This window comes from Lagopus muta, chromosome 2 (genome assembly GCF_023343835.1).
Source record: "Lagopus muta isolate bLagMut1 chromosome 2, bLagMut1 primary, whole genome shotgun sequence".
In the NCBI taxonomy this organism is placed as follows: domain Eukaryota; kingdom Metazoa; phylum Chordata; class Aves; order Galliformes; family Phasianidae; genus Lagopus; species Lagopus muta.
The window spans coordinates 64,796,386-64,815,320 of NC_064434.1; the positions used below are offsets into that span (position 1 = coordinate 64,796,386).

Here is an 18,935-nt window from a genome sequence, read left to right on the forward strand (position 1 = left end):
AACATCTGGAAAACATACCAAACAAAGAACGAATTGTCATTTCAAAGGAGGCAGTAGTTCCATCCAGGCTGGACGTGTGTGTGCTGTTGTGGAAGGTCTGCAGGAGTGGTGTCAGCACTCTGACAGCAATCCGCTCCCCACCTCATGTGCCACTGGGCTGCCTTGCATCAAAGGGAGGAGGGGAATGCATTCATGACTGAGCATCCTGAGGGTTTTTGTTAAAACCAGCTCAATTCTACCTGAAGTTGGCACATCACTGTATGGTGCTCATTGTGTTGGCACAGCATTCTGCTGAGAGTTTACTAGCCCACATCCAGGGTCCAGCAAAGCTGCATGGATGTGGTTAGGGCTTCACTGGTCCCAGCCTCCCAGACCTGCTGGGGACAGGCATTCTTGCTTGGGCTGGCTCCTCAGAATGCACCTTCACACGGCAATGGCAGTGTTTTCACAGCTTTTTCTCAGCCCAGAGCAGGCACACTGCAAGGTCTTATTCACCGCCAATGCACATACCCTCATGCAGAAACAGGGGCTAATCTGCTTTGCTTTTACTTCTCCTATAGAAGTGATGTTGGATCTTACACTTCTCTTGTAGAGATCCGGCCCTAATATTCAAGGTATCTAGGTAAAACAATTTATATCACAGAAATCTCATCTCTTCTATTTGAATTAAACTGGAGAAACAGACACAGTTCTCACAGCTATTGCAACAGGATTTAAAAAAAAAATAATGACCACAAGTGCTTAGGCTCTGCAGCAGAGGGTCTGCCATTCAGAAACGTGAGATTGTCATTCTGGAAAAAAAATGGTGTTGTGGAGGTATAGGATTATTGCATTACCAAAGCACAGTGTATGCAATATAGGGGCTCTGGCCTTCCCTCTCCTTTCCCCACAGGCTGAATGCCTCTGAGGAGAGGCTGGCGAGGAACCCACTTCTTCCCCTTTTTACTACACCAGTCTGAAAAATTCATCCCTAGAGCAATGACTGTGAGGTCTGGAGATGACCAGGGATCCCTGCTTCTGCTGCTTTGGGATAGGGCCTTGGGCACAGTGCTCCTGGGGCCAGCCAGTTTGCAGCTCCTCTTAGCTGGGAATACAAGGCAAGGAAAGCACATCCAGCTGCAGGCCCCCAGGAAAATATCTCGTGTTTGCCAGACTTGTTACGTGTTTGATAAAAGGTCCTAGATTCCAAGGCTGCAGCAAGAGCAGGAATGAGGTGGGACCTGCCCAAGCTATGTGACTGAATAGTTTTGGCACATTCTGATCTACAAATAAAACCATGTTATGCCTAGGAACTTGTAAAAAATAAATCAACTTAGTTTTACTTGAAGTGTATCATAAGATTTATACAAAAGGTTAAGAAGCAAGTTATTTAAAATTTGCAGAGATGTGTTTGCTTTGATCTGTTTGACAATGAAAAAGAAGGATAAGGATAATCTAACATTGTTTCACTAGAGGCTTACAAAAATGTTAATTCACAGCCAGGCATTTCAAAATAATGCATAATATTTTGTGGAAAGAACTTACGGTAATAATTAAATCAAATTTTCTTTCAGCAGAGCTAGTATTGCAAATGAGCTGAAAATCAGATGCATGTCAACAAATGATTTAATGAGCAACATTATACAGTTGTGTAATGGCACATGCGAGGACTTCTACTGACAGGCCAACAGATCCTGAGCTGTTCCAGCTCTAGGAATGGTTCAAGGATGCTTTGGTGGCCAGCTCAGCCCTTCATATGCAGCCAGGGAGCTTGATTTTGGACTGGGCTGTGGGACAGAGGGTTGGTGTGATCAGAAGACGGAAGGAGGTGCAAGCAGCTCACTGGTGCTCACAGAAGAAGAGCTGTCATGTGGGAGAAAATGCATCTTAGCTATGTATATAGAGGCTATTCCTGCAGCATTCATGGCAAAAATCAACAAGGAGGAAACTAGCCTCAAAAACAGCTTAGCAATTTTGAGGTAAACTATCAGCAGGCAGTGGGAAGCTGGTGGAGGAGAAGCGGGAGAGGAACAGCTGGGAGGTGGGTGGTGGCCAAGGGCCAGAGGTACAGGCAGGTACATCAGAGACTCAGAAGCTGGAGGCAGACAGCAGGGGATTGTTTTTCTTTGAGCCATCATGTCCCGAGTGTTTCCTGTTGCCTGTTTCTTCTTCCAAGCTCCTGGCAAAAAAGCTTTAAGTAGCTGAGAAGAACAGAGGCAAAAAATCCAGAAGACCCACATGAGAGACCTCCAAGGTAGAACAAAGACACATGCTCCTGAAAAGGAACTCATGAGGCTGCTGCCAAACAATACAGAATATAAAGCATAAAACATATTACCTGTATTGTGGGAAATGTGCAAAAGGCAAATAGGTGAAATAAGATCAGTGTTTTCCTGTGCTTATAAATCAGCAAGTAAAATGGCATGATTAATTTGACTGGTTCGGTTTGCTTCTTATGTGGTCTTCCAGAATGCCAGCTGCATAGATGCTGAGCCAAACCCAAACCAAAAATACCTGTTTCTCTGGGATGCAAGGGAGGAAACAGATTAATCTATAAACCCCAGGTTTCCCTTTAAGTTTTGGTTCTGGACTGAATCCTCAAAACTCCATAGATCTGTTTAACCTGCAGTCACATCTGTCATAAGGTTTGGCTCAGAAGGCAGGAAACCTGGAAGATCTCAGCAGAATTTTACCCTAAGCTGATGCAGTTGTGAATATTCAGAAAACATAGTATCTCCTTTCTCTGAGTAGAAAACTGTAAGTTTTGCTAAAAACCAAAAACTGCCATTAATTTTATAATGGCTTGTCTGAGCATCCCTCCCATGTAACCAAACTGTTAGCCAAGTGTAAAGAGCATTATCTCTCTTTAGCTCTCATGCACCTCTCTAATAATTCTAATAAATGGAGATGGGCATTCTGCCAATCAAAAGAAAGCCATCCCTACCAATAATGAATCTATCCGACAAACATTAGTTTTCTGAGCTGGCTTGTTTCACCCAATTCAGTTTCTTGCAGTCTGGCTAAAGTAGTTCCGCATTTGCTTTTTGTTTGTTTTCAGCCAGCAATGCACTTATTGGAACAAACTTGCTGACTCAGATGTCATCACAACTACTCAGGAATTGTGATTATAGGCGCTTCAGAAAACTGAGTTGAAAGTGTATCACTGATCTATTTCACAGCCCGTTTCTTTCTTCTTTATCATAAAAGGGTGGCATACAATCATGGGAAGTAGTTTTGTTCACTTGGTCAGGTTGCATTTATAACCATGGTTTCTAAACGTTGTCTGAAGCGCCAACCTGTCCAATGCTTTTTACATCATCTTGGCTGTCATAAGAAGCTTGGAGCCAAGATTTCCAGAAAAGCCAGAAGAGGTCTTCAGAGTTGTTCCAGACAAAACTCATTCTGTGATATTTTAAAGCCATCTGTGCAGCTTCTGACCAACCAATCTCCCTCACCCAGGAGGGCAGGTTATGGCATCGTATGATCATAACTCAGAGCTTTCTATTTGCTGTCTGTGACTTCAGCTGAAAACACCGCAGCATTACACATCCTGTGGCATGTCCACAAAAGACTACCATGCCAGCAAGAGGTAACAGCCTGAAAAGCAGTTCTGCCTCATGAAAAAATCACTGACTTGGTGCTGTGATATTCTGTGAATTCGTATCCCCAGAAGGTAATAAATGAAACCATCAAATTGTATGAGAAATGCCTTCACTTTTCTGACAGCCCCATCCGTAGCCCATGTAGTCTAAAGTCTCTACACTAAGTCATTGCAAACTGAGCTGTACGCATACCATATTTCCTTGACAACCTCCACTGAAAGACCTGCTTACAGCTACTCAGAAGCTTACCAATCTTTAAAGCCCTCAATTGAGATTTACATGCTGTCAAGACCATTGGTTTTATCTGAACTTTAGGCAACTAACTAGGTTAATTCTTGTGTAATGCAAGGAAATGGAGCTGAGAGACTGAGGTGCCCCACTCAAAGACAGTGCGAGAGCTGGGACCCATCCTTGCTGAGCACCTCTGTTTCAGTGCACCAGTGGCCTGCAGTGCTTGCAGCCTCTGTTCTTGGAAGCTAACAGCTGCAGGGAGGCTCAGTACCACAGCAGCAGGAATAGTAAAGAACTGGACCAGGCAGTGAAACAGGAGAGAGGTAGAAGATTGTACTAAAATAAATGTGAAGCTAGAGTCAGTGAAGAGAGAGATATTATAAAAGGATTAGGACTAGTTGACATTGCACAGGAAAGCTTAGTCCTATGTTTTCATAACTACTGAAAGCTGGACTTGCAATCTGTACAATGTTGTTTTAGGGAAGAGTTCACATGTAATGACTGCACAGATGCATGTAGTCAGATGTGGCATTTAAGGGAAAGTGGGCCAGCTCAGGTACGTCCATTCCAGTCAGAAGCAGAGCCCTGAAGTCAGAAACCAAGTCCTTCTTGAGCCACTCAGATGCCTAACAGTACATTTCTGCCATGATATTGAAGGAGGAGTCCACACTGACCACTCTCTATGAACACATGAAAAAAAGCAGAGCTGTCCTGCATTGCCTTTCCCCCCACTCTACAGGCTACGTCTCTGCAAAGCACTGCTGTACACCCTGACTGGAAATGAAACTCGTATGCCAGGCCAGGAGTGCTCCCAGCCACTCATGAAGAAATGACACCATGTCTCTGTCTCTGCCCTGCAGCATGCACATTACCACAGCCTGGTCTAGGCTCTGGCTGCTGCACCAAAATCCCTTCCTTTGAGCCTCCCCAGTGGCAAAGACATGTTGTCCCTCAGGCTGGGACAGGATGAAGGTGTGATAGCCCAGATCTGCACAGGTCTTCCCCAGTTTCAAGGAGACCCTGGCTGGACCAGCCTTAGAGCCTATGGCATGGGAGTTCCCAGACACTGTAGCACCAGGGAACAGTTCCCTCCACTGTGGCAGAAGGGACACATTTGGGACTTGCTGCTGAACTGTGGGCAGCAGCATCTCAGGAGGTTCAGCACCAGTCTGGGATTTGAGGAATCTCAGAAGCATTCCAGAGGTTCTGGCTGATTTTGTGGTGTCCAGAAGTCCCACATTTTCTCAGCACAAAGAGCTGCGTGCTCTCCTAGAAAGCTGCTTTGACCACGACTAAAAGCTCTCTCCAGAAGAACAAGTTCAGAGCCAGAGACATCTCCCTCCCCACAGGCAGTGCACCCTTCAAGGCAGAGCTGAGAAGGGCTCTGACTCAGGCATGAGTTGCTTGTCAAGAAACAGCTGGAGATGTTCAGCAGTGCTGGAGTGCTGGCCTTGGAGTCTCATTGAAGCTGAGAAAGGCACACTCAGGGGTTTCGTGACATGCTGCATCCTACAGAGCCAAAAGTCATGAGGTTCATGGCCAAACAGATGGACTTCACTGGGAGGAGGGGGTGGCCACCTGAGGAAGGACTGCAGAGTAACTGGAGCCAATACCAAATATGTGCAGGGCTTCTTAGCAACGTGGGATTTAGCCTAAACATGCTGTTGAACGGCAGATCTCTGGATATTCCCTCGCTCTCCCTTATTCACATATATGAAAGCTTTCCCTGGAGCCCACCATCACCAGTGGCCTCCCTCCAGCAGCCTTTCTGCACTACTCTATCTTACTCAGTGGAGGCCAGGAGCAAAGTCTCAGCATCCCCTTCCCCCTTCCCACACTAAGTAACCTAACATATAAACTCCTCATATACCTCAGGACACCCCTCCTGTTCACCACAGGGTGTTACACACTCTTCCACATCACTGAACTATGAGAGGAAGAGGAAAGTCAGAGTGGGTGTTTCAAACAGATGCAAGTACCACCAGCAATGCACAAACTATGTTATATGGCTGATGGCTTGTGGGCATTCAGAAACAACTACAGTCAGTAGTGCCTGTCACAACTGCTGTTGATGCTAACACTCTTTCAGAAAAACTGTGCATCTGGTGGATGATTCTATTTACACTGTCCTTTAACTCGGTCCCCAACTCCCACCTCTATGAATTTTCCTTTACTCGTAGTTCCTTGTCACAACTCCCACATGCTGCTCAGCACTTCTGTGAATGCCCATTTCCATCCCATAACACAAGAATCATGAGGAGCAAGCCAGGAAGCATTCTCCTGAAGAATATACCCAGCATGCAGGGTTTGATCAGGATCGGGGCAATGCTCAGCATTTACTTCCTTCCCAAATATAAAATCAGGCCTCATTGTGCTGGGCCTGATATGCACGGCACAGAGTTCTGTCCTCTTCTCAAAGATTTCTCCTTGGCTTGCTGCCTTGCATTGCAAAGCTGTGTCTCCTCTCTGGATTTCCTTTCACTGTGCATTCAGAGCTTGTCCTCCTTCTGCTGCCTTCCCTGGCTGTGACATGTGTGCCAATTGAGCAGGCCTGTTGAAAAATGCCTCCCTCTCTCCCTGTCTGTAACACGTGCTCAAAACCAGAACCATCTCAAGACATCTCTGCTCTATGTTCTGGGCAACACGTGCTCTCACTGGGACATATCCCAGCTGGTCTGCCTCTGTGAGCTGCTCCCTGCTGTTGTAATGTGGCTGATGAGCAGAAAGAGTTGGACAGAGGAAGGAAATAGAGAGCAAAGAAATAACCAGAGAAAAGGAAGTGCATAAGAAAGGTGAAGAAAGGAAAAACTTAATGGAAAACAAGCAGGAAAAATGAGAAAAAAAGAAGAGAGAAAAATGCAAACAATGATGAGCAGAGAGAAAAATAAACAGAGAAGATAGAAAGTGTAAACAAAAAAAATAAAAAAGGGAAAAAATTGGATCGAATGAAGCAATAATAGCAGAGTTGGTCCCTACATTGAAGATACACTTTACCAGAAATATCTCTTTCGACACTCTAGATAGCTTGGTCAGGAGGCAGCAAATGCTGTCTGTTCAGCCGGACAGGAGCAGTCATGTGTCACAAGTAAGATCAAAGGCATCAGAAATGCCTTTTGGGGGAGTTAACTTACCAGGATCAGAGAGAAAATCTCTTCAAGTTTGAACGAGTTAGTTATTAAATTGCTTATCAGAAAGCTGATCTGTTGCAAGTTCATAGTCTGCTTGTTCAGTGGTTGCGTGTCATGTGCCCATGTCCTCCTCAAGGCGCCTGTGTGGGGAGGGCAGATGGCCACACAAGGGATTTCACAGCATTCCAGCTATAAAACTTTCTGCCCCCATGTTCTGGAGAAAAAGGGTTCAAATCTATACTGCACACAGAGATCCGTGCTCTCTGCCAGCACAGTTATCCCACTAGATTTAAAGCTGGTCTGTTGCAAAATAAAAGACTACTTGAACTCTGGTTTATATCAGGTTTTCATTGCTAAGAAGTAAATCTTGCAATGAAAGCCCACATTTTACCAATATAAGAATACTAAATGAAAGCAGTGCTGATACAATAAGTATTAAATCAGAGGGAATAAGTAAAACCCACTTTATCCTCTTCATAATCTTCTGAGCACACAGACAACCAACTGAGTTCTCGCAAGTTAACTCTGTGCACTACCATATGTGGGAGGAGGTTGAAGAGACAGTTCTGAGGAAGGATTTGTTGAGGGACGTTTTCTGAGGGAGTTTGCAGCAATGGTGCATGCCTCTGTTTGAGAACAATTACACATGACTGCTGGCACACACCAAACTCACTGGATTAGAGAGTGCTGGAACTCTTCCCTTGCTTTTCAAGCTTCTGCTCTCTGTGTTTTGAATAAGTAAATACATTGCTTTTTGGAAGCAGACTTTTACCAATCTGCAGGAACAAGAGTAAAAATTTCCAAAAATTCCCAGAGGATTTAGAAAGTCTTCTTGCTTATAACAGATGTGTCCCAAAGTCCCACCACAAATCAGAAAATGGTCACCAAATTACACTCATTCAAACTCAATATGCAACCAGCAGTGAGCCAAGAGAGGAGATATGAGGTGGGATGTTGGACTCAGGGTCAGTGGCGCAGTTTTGCAGGAACATAACTAAGGGCAGAAATCAGATCCTTGATGCCTCCAGCTAATGCCTAATAGTCAGTTGCTGCAGAGCAAAATAAACTCAAATTCATAAAACATTACTTATGTTTGGGCCTGACATGAATGTTGAAAACGTTCTTGTTGCAGATTCTGTACCATTAAGTTAAGTAATGGTTGTTCAACCTTGAGTTATGGTATATAGGAAAGATTTGCAACCCCTGGAGCCAGTATGCCCATGAAGATATAAAGACTGGTTTCCTTAGAAGTGTCTTTCTCAGAGCCGCATAAATCTCTGCCTGTGGGTGGTCACTCTTTACATGTCTAGCCATCAGAAATAGCATTGTCAAATGCTATGCAGGAACCACAAAGTCAGACTCATAAAGATTAATTAATGATATAATGCATTGTCAGGAGATTAAGAGATTAAGAGTATAAACAGTATCTCTGATCCATTAAGGCACTGTGAATGTCTTGGTTTAAAGCACCACTTGAATCTTTCCTAAAAACAGAAAAAGCAAGAAAATGTCAGTAGCATATGAATTAGACTTGAATAAATAAAGGCGTTTAGAGAACGGAGCCACTCCTTGATGAAATCCTTTTAAACATTTAGTAATCAATGGGATTTATTATGTTGTAGAGTAGTGAAGGGAAAAAATGATAGCATAGAAAGGAGAGTTTAACTACCTAAGATGCAAAAACATCCTTCAACCTCCACACACTGGCAACCAACAGAAATACATCATCAGTGCAGCAGCATTATGTCAAGAGAAACCAGTACAGCTTTCTCCTGTTTCTGCATTTCTTCTGCTTGTCCCATCTTACAGGGTACATTCTTCAGGGCACATCAGTGAGGCAAATCTGTACTTTAAACTTTGATGGTGTTCTTTCAGTTCTGCATCTCACAAAGGAAGGCTGGTTTTAGACAAAGCAGCGTGTTAATTGGAAACTGATGCTGGCATTTTCTGGAAAAAAAGTCAATAATCATCTAATCTACTTTCAGTATCTACACTAAAAAAGAATGTAATATGTAAATATACGGTATCAACTCCCATCAATTATTTCAGTGCTTTTTATCTTTGAATTTTAATATTATAAAACGTTAGTCATAAATGCACACAATAAGTGTTTATTTTCTTTGAAAATTAGAGCATTTTTAACATTCTTAGGAACTGATATTTGTTAGGAGCTGCATCCAGCTCTTGAAATATTAAAATCAGCATGATCTAAAGGCATATTTATATAGCTCGAAGTAGGAAGTCTAATCAATATGTTATTCTTTGTCTAAAGGATTAACTTTTTCCCTTTGTCACGTCTGACTTTTTAAAATATCAGCCTCCATGCTGGGAAGACTACTTTAGCACAGAAGATGAAATCACCCAATGACAAATGTTCAGTCCACTGCCATATGCTATTCTTCCAAAGCCTAACTGCAAACTTCATCCTTCATCAGCAGAACGCTCGCCAAACTGCTTAGTTACCGAATGTGTTTGCATTTGTGTTTACAAACTGAACACATCCCTTCCTTCTTTTAATTAAAGAAAAAAAAATATTGTAATTTATTGAACTAACCCTGTACACTCACCAGCCAAAACAAGGGAATATCCTTTTTCAGCAGTCACCTGAATTAGTTGAATGCACTTCTTCAGGGATGGACCCCAGTAGCTTCTGCTGCACCCCATGTCAGTGGAGGAACTTCCACCCGCTCAGGAAAGATTCATCTCCTCTGAACAAGAACACAGTGTGTTCCCTACAGGAAAGTCAATCTGTCTTCAACAGCTGCATGTTTGTGGTCACTGTGAAAGCCCCTGCATTTGTAATCTAAGTAAAAGTGATAATTCTTGCTTTTCTAACAGGGTTACTGTGAAATGACTGTTTATGTTTGTGAGGAAGTCAGATATCCAGTGAAGGCTGCAAGAGAAATGCATACCAATAACCCAGAGGTGCAACTCTACAGAGGGTGCTGAAAACTGCCAGGAAGGAAGCTTCAAATGTGGAGTAAGTAGACCCAGCACTGGGAAATTCCAGTGGGGTCCAAAGGTTTAGGAGGAAGTCAGCATTTGTATCTCTCGACAGCTGATGAAAAACAAAGAAAAAAACCCAGTGTCATCGTGTTACAACAGAAGAGGCCAACCAAAAATGACAGACCAACTGACTGGCCAATATTGTAACATCATATTTTCCAGAGAGGCTATGTTAGAAAACAGAAGTGCACTTTAGGGTGACTCCTCATCAGCTTTGATTGTCTGAATTGAAGCAGAGCCTTTGAAGAAGAGCCACAAGCACTCATGCAGCGCTATGACCTTCTTGGCGTAAAACACAGCCAAATGGGCAGGAAATGGGCTCTTTTTGCTCCTTTCCTTTGCACGTTTCTCTGTCCTTACTGGAGAAGTGGCCCCTTGGTGAAACACATTTTAACAGATGCAGTATCAGTGGCTCATTTATCTGAGCACCAAATTTTCCCCATTGTATTATCATCTTTCTCAGCATACATTATATCCAATTAAAAATTCCTAATAGGTCTGCAGGGAAGAGTCCTTTGTTGAACAGTCAGTGGCAAAATTTCCATCCATTTCAGTAGGGCTGGAATTTTATCAGATCTATCTCTCTCTCATTCTGTGGGCTTCTTCTGTCGGGAGGGGAGAATTTGTGCTCACTTCTATTCTTGCAGGCTAGTACCCATGTATATTCAATTATACCACACTGCTTGGTTCTGCACCATTCTTTAGGTGTACTTCTGCACATTCATTATCCTCTCAGTGGAAAAAGTCCTGTGGTCTTTGGATTTTGCAGTTCTTTTTGTATGACTTAGCCTACATTTCAAACTTTGTCTCTGGTGTGACCTGAAATAAATTAAAAGGTACCATATGTGAGAGGATTAAAAAAAAAAAAAAAAGTACATACATTACCAGAGGTTAATATGCAGGAATAAGTCTCACTTGGTGGCTTTTTCCCCACAGAAATCCCATACTTGAGGTGAGATACTCAACACAGTTGGCAGTGAGATATTTCTTTTTGTTTCCCCTTTTCATATGCAGAATAAATTAGAGGATAAAGTGTAATGATGGGAGATGCAGATGAAAGTAGTGGCTCAAACCACTGTAACCCAAGGTTGTCACGGTTACCCATACCCGGCATGTTGGTGGAAGCTGCTGCAGCCTCTCAGAGACAATGAGAGCCACTGTGTCTCCAAACATCCAGTGCAGTGAGGCACCAGTCACTTGGAAGATGGCAATGCCATGTGCTGGTGAAGGTCTGATCTGGATGTCCCTGTGTTCCTTTCCAGCAGCCAACTTAGCTCATGAAGAACCTCCTGGAGACTTTGGAGCTGCCAGCTCTGACAATGGCTTGGAGACATGACAAAGATGGCTTAGCCTCCAACCACACTAGACACCACAGGTGGTTGACAGGCCTGGCAAGGCCACTTTATTTTTAATATGCTTTCCTTAGAATCAGGAAGAAAAAAACATGAAGATAAAAGCTGTGTCAAAAGCTAAACAGATACAGGCAACACTTTGCGAAGGCAGTCTGACTTCAGGATTAGATCATTCTAATAAACAAAAATAACAGCATTTGCCAAAATACTTGCAGTGTTATGTCTCACTTTAGCAAAGGAACACGGACTGAAACCTGCATTCTTACTGCACCCTTATTGTCTTCTATAAAATCAGATTTATCTTGTTACCTGGTTATCACATGATCAAGCAATCAGTTAAATTAAGCTATCCTTAATTGATATTTATTTCATTTGCGTGCCACAATTAAACTAAGAAACAAGTTAAAATTAATGTGAACAGGAACTAAAAAAAGGAGTGACACTTTGTTTTTACAAAATTCATTCAAATGCAAATTACTCTAGATACCTGTTTGAAGAGCTTTTGTCACAGGTGGAACAACTATCTCCAGTCTATGTTTCAGACAATATCTTACATACATCTTATATACAAGGGTTGCATCTAACCAAATGAAGTGCTAAAAGTACATAGAGAAGGGGAAGGAAGAAGAAGTCAATAAAGAAGCTTCTGATTAAGATTAAGAATTCAGGAAGTATAGGTATTGAAATTAAAAAGGCAAGAAGTTAGGAAAAAATGGAGAAAGTTTTCTATCACTATGGAAAAAGCAGAAGGGCCAAAAAGAGAGTCCAATGGGCAGCATGAAGGTTGAATTAAAGGATAAGTTTGACAAGGAACAAAACCTGAGCTTTGACTGAGGTGGTCATCTTGAATATACAATGGCTAAGAACAGTGGTAGATAGAAAGAGCTGTTACTCTAAACCACAGTGTAAGTAAATTTGAAAGAAAATATTGCAGGAAAAGTAAATTGAACATACACTCCACCCTAAATTCTGGAAAAGCTAGTCTTTGGAACTGGGAAGTGGTGAAGCCAAAACAATTAAAGGTACAGTGACAAGAGGAAAAGGGAATAAAACGTAAAGTGGATTGATTTGATTTTTGGTATACAAGACTTTTGGAAGATGGTAGATCCATTATTTTGGCCTTGAGTAAAACATTTTCTTAGGGATGTAATGCTTGAGGAAATTATTACAAGAGGCAGTACATTGGCTGAAAACAGAGAAGAACAGACTCCACAGAAAGGGCATGATTGTACTGATGGGAAGTTATTAGTGGAGTTCATCCAGCAGAAAATATTGGATCTTATGGTAACACTTTAGCAATGATCTATATGGTTTAACTACAGTTCATCATGTATTAATGAAATCTGCCACTAAAAGAGCACGGAAAAAAGCTGCCAAGAGAAGAGGACTGTAATATCATTTGGGAAAAACTTAATGAACTTGAAGTCTGGAGCAACAGAAATGGAACGTATGCTTAGGATCTAATAAGAGGGATATCTGCTACTGTCCAGGAGATCATTTGTTTGGAGCTGGAAGAAAGACTTCAGTGTATTATTTAGGGCAATTTGAAGCCATGGATGTGGTGCATCTATAAGAAAGGCAGACATGATCATAAGATGAATCAAATATTTCCCATACAAGAAGTGATGAGTCAATGAGATTACACAAAAGCTGTTTGGCACTCCATCTGTAATGCTGTGCACAGTTTTGGTTACCCCCATTCTAAAAAAAGTAAGTGAAATTGCAGCAGTGCAAAGAAAGACCAGCAGGGAGATAAAGTGACTGGAGAAATTATTCTACATGAAATGAACAGAAAAGCAAGGTTGAATATGTGCAATTGCTCTCTAAAAATGCATCAATGAGAAAATAGCAGGAAGAATTGTTAGAAGAAAGAGCAAAACCATGGAAAACCTAGTGAGTAGAACTGGTGGAACTTTTAGCCATATGTGAGACAAGATGTGGAACAACCATGTAGGTTTCAAATAGAGTCTGATCTAGGTAAATGTTTGATAAGAACAGTTATCAAACTGGTTGCTTTCAGTTGGAGTAGATACAATTCAACAACCAAAAGACCATTTCCAGACCTGTGATGTGATATTGTGGAGCAGATGATGACCCTTAGATGTAGACATGAGGAAAGGAGAGGAAATGATCAGATCTTAGGCTGTTAGAACTTAAGCACAGGTCTGCCTGGGTTGAACAGTGAAGATGCAACAGAAAATGTTAATTCTGAACTTCAACACTTATTTCACTGCAAAAGGTCACTAGCTTCCAACCCCACCCAAGACAGCTGTATTGGAGTTTTTCAACCAAGCCCAAAACTTGCAGCTTTGTTTCTGACTGGAGCTAAGAACAGAGGACTGCTTGAAAGGAATGTTTGGAAGGAATAGGAAGAGTGGGAGAAAAAAAGTTGTGTGTGCCAGGCTGGTTGGAGAGGAAGCAAGAGAACATCTCAGGGACAGCATAACGAAGAAACAGTAGTTTCAGGCTAGGAATACCTGAAAATCAACAGGGAAAAGGATGAGGAGAGTTGGCATGTAGCAAAAGATCAAGCTCTACATATACATATCACTTCATAACGTATTTATTTATTTATTTATTTGGGGGGGGGGGGGGGGAGAGAGAGAGAGAGAAAGAGGATAGAAATGTAAATCTCCTGTGGGATTTATTGTTATTTTATTTTGTAAGGAAGTGGTCTGCATTTCAGCTGATTGTTTGCAACTGGAAGGAAAAGGTTGGATGTGTTTAGAAATCCTCCAATACATATTACGATTACATACTACAATCCTGCAACTCACCTTCACTGTGCCTCTGCTCTGGGTGAGTCACCAGCACACATAAAAGAAAAGGAAGGAAGTGCTGGGGTTAATGAAAAACAGCCTGCTTGGAAACTTAATTCTAATGTTAATGATTAAAGAAAACAGAAGATAAAGTACTCCTTCCAAGCCAAAAACACAGTTCAGAGCAAGCAAAAATTAAAACAGGAATAATTTATTCCCCACAGCATTGCAGAGGAAGAAGAATATAGAATAAACACTATGCAATGAGAAGCTCTAGATTCTGTTTGTCAGTAGCAATGGGAATTGTACACACTGATAATGGAAGCAGCCTCTGAATGTGTTAGCCTTTAAGTGGGTCTCCACGCTAGCCACAGTAAGCTGGTGGCAGCCCTGGGGGGAGGATGAGGATTCCCAGCACCAGACTCAGGTGGCTGTGATGTGGCATGGAGGCTGCCACCAGCAACGTAGACCAGAGCTGTTTGGGGACTCACCAAGAAATTATAATAGTATGACACATTTAATCTGCCAGGGAAACAACTGACCAACACCTGTTAGAGCCATGGTACGCCTCGCAGCCAGACATCCCTCTAAGGCACCAGCGATTCCGTGAAGCTGATAGAGCAAAGCTGGTTTTTACCTTCTGAGATACTGACACCTTTGTTACTTCTCCAGAGCAGCTCAGATGCAGAGAAAGCAAAAGCTGCACAAGATAAAGCCTGCATGTTTTTTTCAAGACTGGTGTTGTTATCTATGGCTACATATCTCACACTGATACAAGGATATCTGACTTAAAGCTTCTTGGGTTATCCTGTCAATACTATAATTCTTTTGCAAGAGGACAAAGTTAATCACTTTTGCTTCAAAATTATAAAAGCAGAAATAAACACATAGCGAAGAAGGGATCCACCCTGAAGTCTGTTCCCCTAATATGTGCTAAAAATATTTGGGTGGCTCTTGCTGCAGCCCCATGGAGTAAAATCATTATATGCTCTTGACTTTGATGTAATAAATTTAGTATCATCTGCATGTTATGATAGTTTCATACCCCAATTGACATAAACCACTATAAAACCTCGTATCTGAACTCAGATCAAAAGAGATTATGCACTAGCTCAGACAGATGCTTTTTATTCAGTCCTTTCAGAAAAGCCTGGAATTTCAACTGCAAGCTTTCTTGGGATTTTTCACAGTTAACTGGTCATCCACTGAGCAGCCCGCATCTTTCCAGAGGTTGTTGCAGACCTTACGAGAGCCAGAAGAAAACTCATTTTCCGTAGCTCATTTTTTCCTAGGGAGTCTTGCATTCCAAGGGTTTAATAGTCTGAATTCTATATACGAAATCCCATCTTCTAAATGTGTTTCCCATGAGAGATTTTTTTTTTTTTGCTACCATAAATACTTTAAAGCATTCATTACTGTAAGAAAAACACTATGAGAGGAGAAGCATTAAAATGGACAATAGAAGGATGAGGTAATGGTGTCATAGTTTCCCAAAGGCTGAGATATTCAAGAAGCCTACACAAATAAGTCATTCATTTAATAAGGAGGGTTCATTTGAGCAAAGTACCAGTGTTTTGCTGGAACCTGAAAATCCCAACCTCTAGTGACCACCAGCTGCTCTTGACTCAAGTCTTCACAAGGTGTGATGCTCTCACACCAGAAAAACCATCTGGAAAACAGGCATGGTGTTTCTGACAATACTGAAAATTGCCACAATTTCTGACAATACCAGCAATCATGGGAGGAGTTCACCATGACCACAGGCAGCAAGTGTCCTTTATCATAATCCCAGCACATGGAATTACTTAGATCAAAATCAGATCTTTGACCTTCTCTTCTCCATACCTGTAGGGCTGGGACTGAGCACTGGGACTCTGAAATCTTTTTTAAATTGACTTCTGCTCCTAAATCTCTGTCCTTTTTTAAAAGCCTGCTACCCAAGATGTCAGTCGCTACTGGAAGTGTCAGTGAAGATGTGCCAGCAAAGAACTGCTGAATGTAAACAAATCAGTGTCTTGCCTGTCACCTTCACCAGGCACACACAGCAGATAACCTGCTTTCCATCTCCTGCAAAACTGGTGAAGTGACAGAGCATGGGTGAGACAAATAGGAAGAACAGGTGTATCATTTGGCTTTTGCAGTGTTACTCTCATCTGTCCTGATCCAAATGCACTGCTATGGCAAGTCTGCAGGTGAAGTTCAGTGAGATTTCTGTGTGATCCACAAGTAGCAGAAGGCACTTCTGTTTCCACCTCAGTCACCTCAGTCTCCTCGGCTGTACCAAGGCAATCACACAGTCCTGAAAGACTCTTACAGACATGTCCCTAGTGGGAAGAGCCATGTAAAAGGTGAATGGAACTTGGACTTGGCCATGATTCAACCATTCCTTATATGCAGACAAGGGCACTGAAATGTGCAGAAGAGCATCCCTGACTAAAACATACTTTTTTGCACTCAGCAACAAGTTAGAGATCAGTCCAGATGTACAATGTCATCTTTTGTTACCATCCATAAATCTTCAGCTTTCCATACTCCCAGCCAAATCTATGATACTCTGGATCAACCTTTGGTAGAGGAAGAATGGGAGACACCTTATTATTTCATAGGCAGTAACCTGCAGGTTGCCACAAAGGATAGTAGACATTGTTTATCTAAATCTATAAAACTCATAAGTCTTATCTATAAAACTCATAAGTCTTATCATGTGTGTCAGAACATACCTTCACTGAAGCTCTGTTACATTGGCTGTAAGAAAAATAACTCCGCCCTGAAGGGACAGCACTTGCAAATTTTGTGACACTAGTGGAACTTCTCCATTTCTTCATGTAAAAAAAAGGTTGCTGAAGAATTGAGTCTTTAGCTCTGCTAAAATCATCAATGAGCAAGTATCTATCATGTCCAGTTAAGCATGATAGGAAGGGAATTGTCAGCCTTGAATTTTAATGTAAATGAAATGGGCTGATTTCATGTAAATGCAACGGTGTAGAGCAGGATGGAATAATTCATGTACGAGAAAAAAGAGATGTGTCCACAAGTAAGTAACTTGTATTTATGTATTTCAGTCTTACAGGACATTGTAAAATCAAGAGCAGTTGACCATTATGTTAAAACATAACACTCAGAAACACATTATTCTCTCTCACAGTGCATTAACTCAGATTGAGTAGAGAATTAAAAGAAATCTATAGCTTTTAATGTAAGTGCAAAAATGGTGAGCTGGGAGACCTTAAGCACTCCCAAACAAATGTGATGACATCTTACGGAGTTCCTAGCATAAAGAATCCACCCCACTAAAGGCACTGTCCCAGGAGGAGGCAGGCAGTTGTAATTTGGGGCACAGTTTGGACCCACAGTCTCTGGCATTCCATAAATGCCTTTGTGCAGAAAAAAAACAAAAACAAAAAAACAGGCATTTTCAGAATTTAAATTGGTGTCAGAGCCATGCATAACTCCATCTCTGCTGCCTGTGGCCCCCTGCCAAGTGCAGAAGTAGTATCTTTGGAGGATCTGAAGGAAACCAGCCAAAGAGACCTGCTTAATCTCCTTCTTTGTATATTCATCACAGAAACCTCTCCAGGAAATGCCTGGGCTCCCAAGCCTTCCATCATGTACACAGCTCCTAGCAGCTTTCTGAGGTCCTTCTTGTCTTGCTCTCAGGCACTCTACATGCAAGATATTACAAGACTCCACATTCCGTATAACTCAGAAATGGCCTAGGTCCTAGCTTATTGTTATATTAAAATGACCAATAGGACAGCCCTTTGTTTTCCAATCTGGAAGGATGTGATACCTCCTGTGAATCTTTGTCAGCCTGGGAAGAGGCCAAGAAACCTGCAAAGCAGAGCTGCTAACTCTGCTTTTGCCCTTTGTGTCACAGGTGCTCATTAAGCCATCCCAGGAGCTGCTTTCCCAGATAAACTGTCAAATCTTTCCTTGTAGTCTCAGTCCCGGCTTGTCCAGAGGCAATTTCATTTCTAGCACTCAAGGCTGTTGTATGCAAGGCATCACATGAGATGGAGGGGCTGCAGGCAGGAGCTTCTCCTCCCTGTGGTGCAGCCAGGACTGTGGGCAATGGGGCAGGAGCATGCAGGAGCTGCCTCTGCTGGCAGCATCTTTGTCTCCCCTAGGGAAAAAGCAATGGAAGGGGATCCTTGGGTGAGCAGTGCAGTCTGAACCACAGATGTTTTAATCAGGAAGGATTAGTCAAGTCCTGTGCTTTCTCGAGGCTACAACATTTTTGATGTGAGAAAGCACAGAGGAGCCAAGCTCCTTGTAACCCTATACTGGAAAGCAATGGTGATAGGATTTTGAAAGGATACCAGTGTGAGATGAGTCCATCAAGTTCACAGTAGCTGCTGCTACCTTTCTATGCTTATTAGAGCTCATTAAAGTATTAAATGGAGTGATCCACTAAAAATTTTCAAGCCTTGCAGGTGCTCAAACTAAATTCTTCACTCAGATTCTGTGTACACCCAGAGCACACTGTTTCTCCTTTCCACAGCTGACAGACAAGTATAATAGCCTTGGAGGGCTCATTGTAAAGATCAGCTCAACAGGTCATGTATAAATCATTCTTCCATATAAATATCTCATAGGATTCTAAGATCACTATATATTAAAATATGGATGGTATCCTTAGCCAAGAATGAATCCCAAGAAGCTTTATGGGCTTTGTGTGTGCTTAAGAAATAATGAATTCCCAGGGAAAAGAGCACGGCTTTTTATTGTGTGTAATATTGAAAGCGCATCTATGATTACATAAAACCAGAAAATGCAAACTGGCATTTGACTTATGAGGACAGGAGCTCTCACTGGATCACAGTTTTGGCCCTGGCAGCGCTCAGGCTGACATTCACAAGGATGATTTGAAGGAAACTT

The 18,935-nt window shown here is 42.1% G+C and overlaps 1 long non-coding RNA gene across 1 annotated transcript; it reads right to left on the minus strand.

Annotated features, from left to right (window-relative positions):
• Positions 1 to 8,454: 8,454 nt before the first annotated feature.
• On the minus strand, positions 8,455 to 14,121 carry LOC125689746 (uncharacterized). Its single transcript, XR_007375412.1, has 3 exons — positions 14,076 to 14,121; positions 9,508 to 10,765; positions 8,455 to 8,837 (listed from the first exon to the last, which is right to left on the minus strand). It is a non-coding gene; the product is annotated as an uncharacterized LOC125689746 (long non-coding RNA).
• Between the last annotated feature and the right edge of the window lie 4,814 nt (positions 14,122 to 18,935).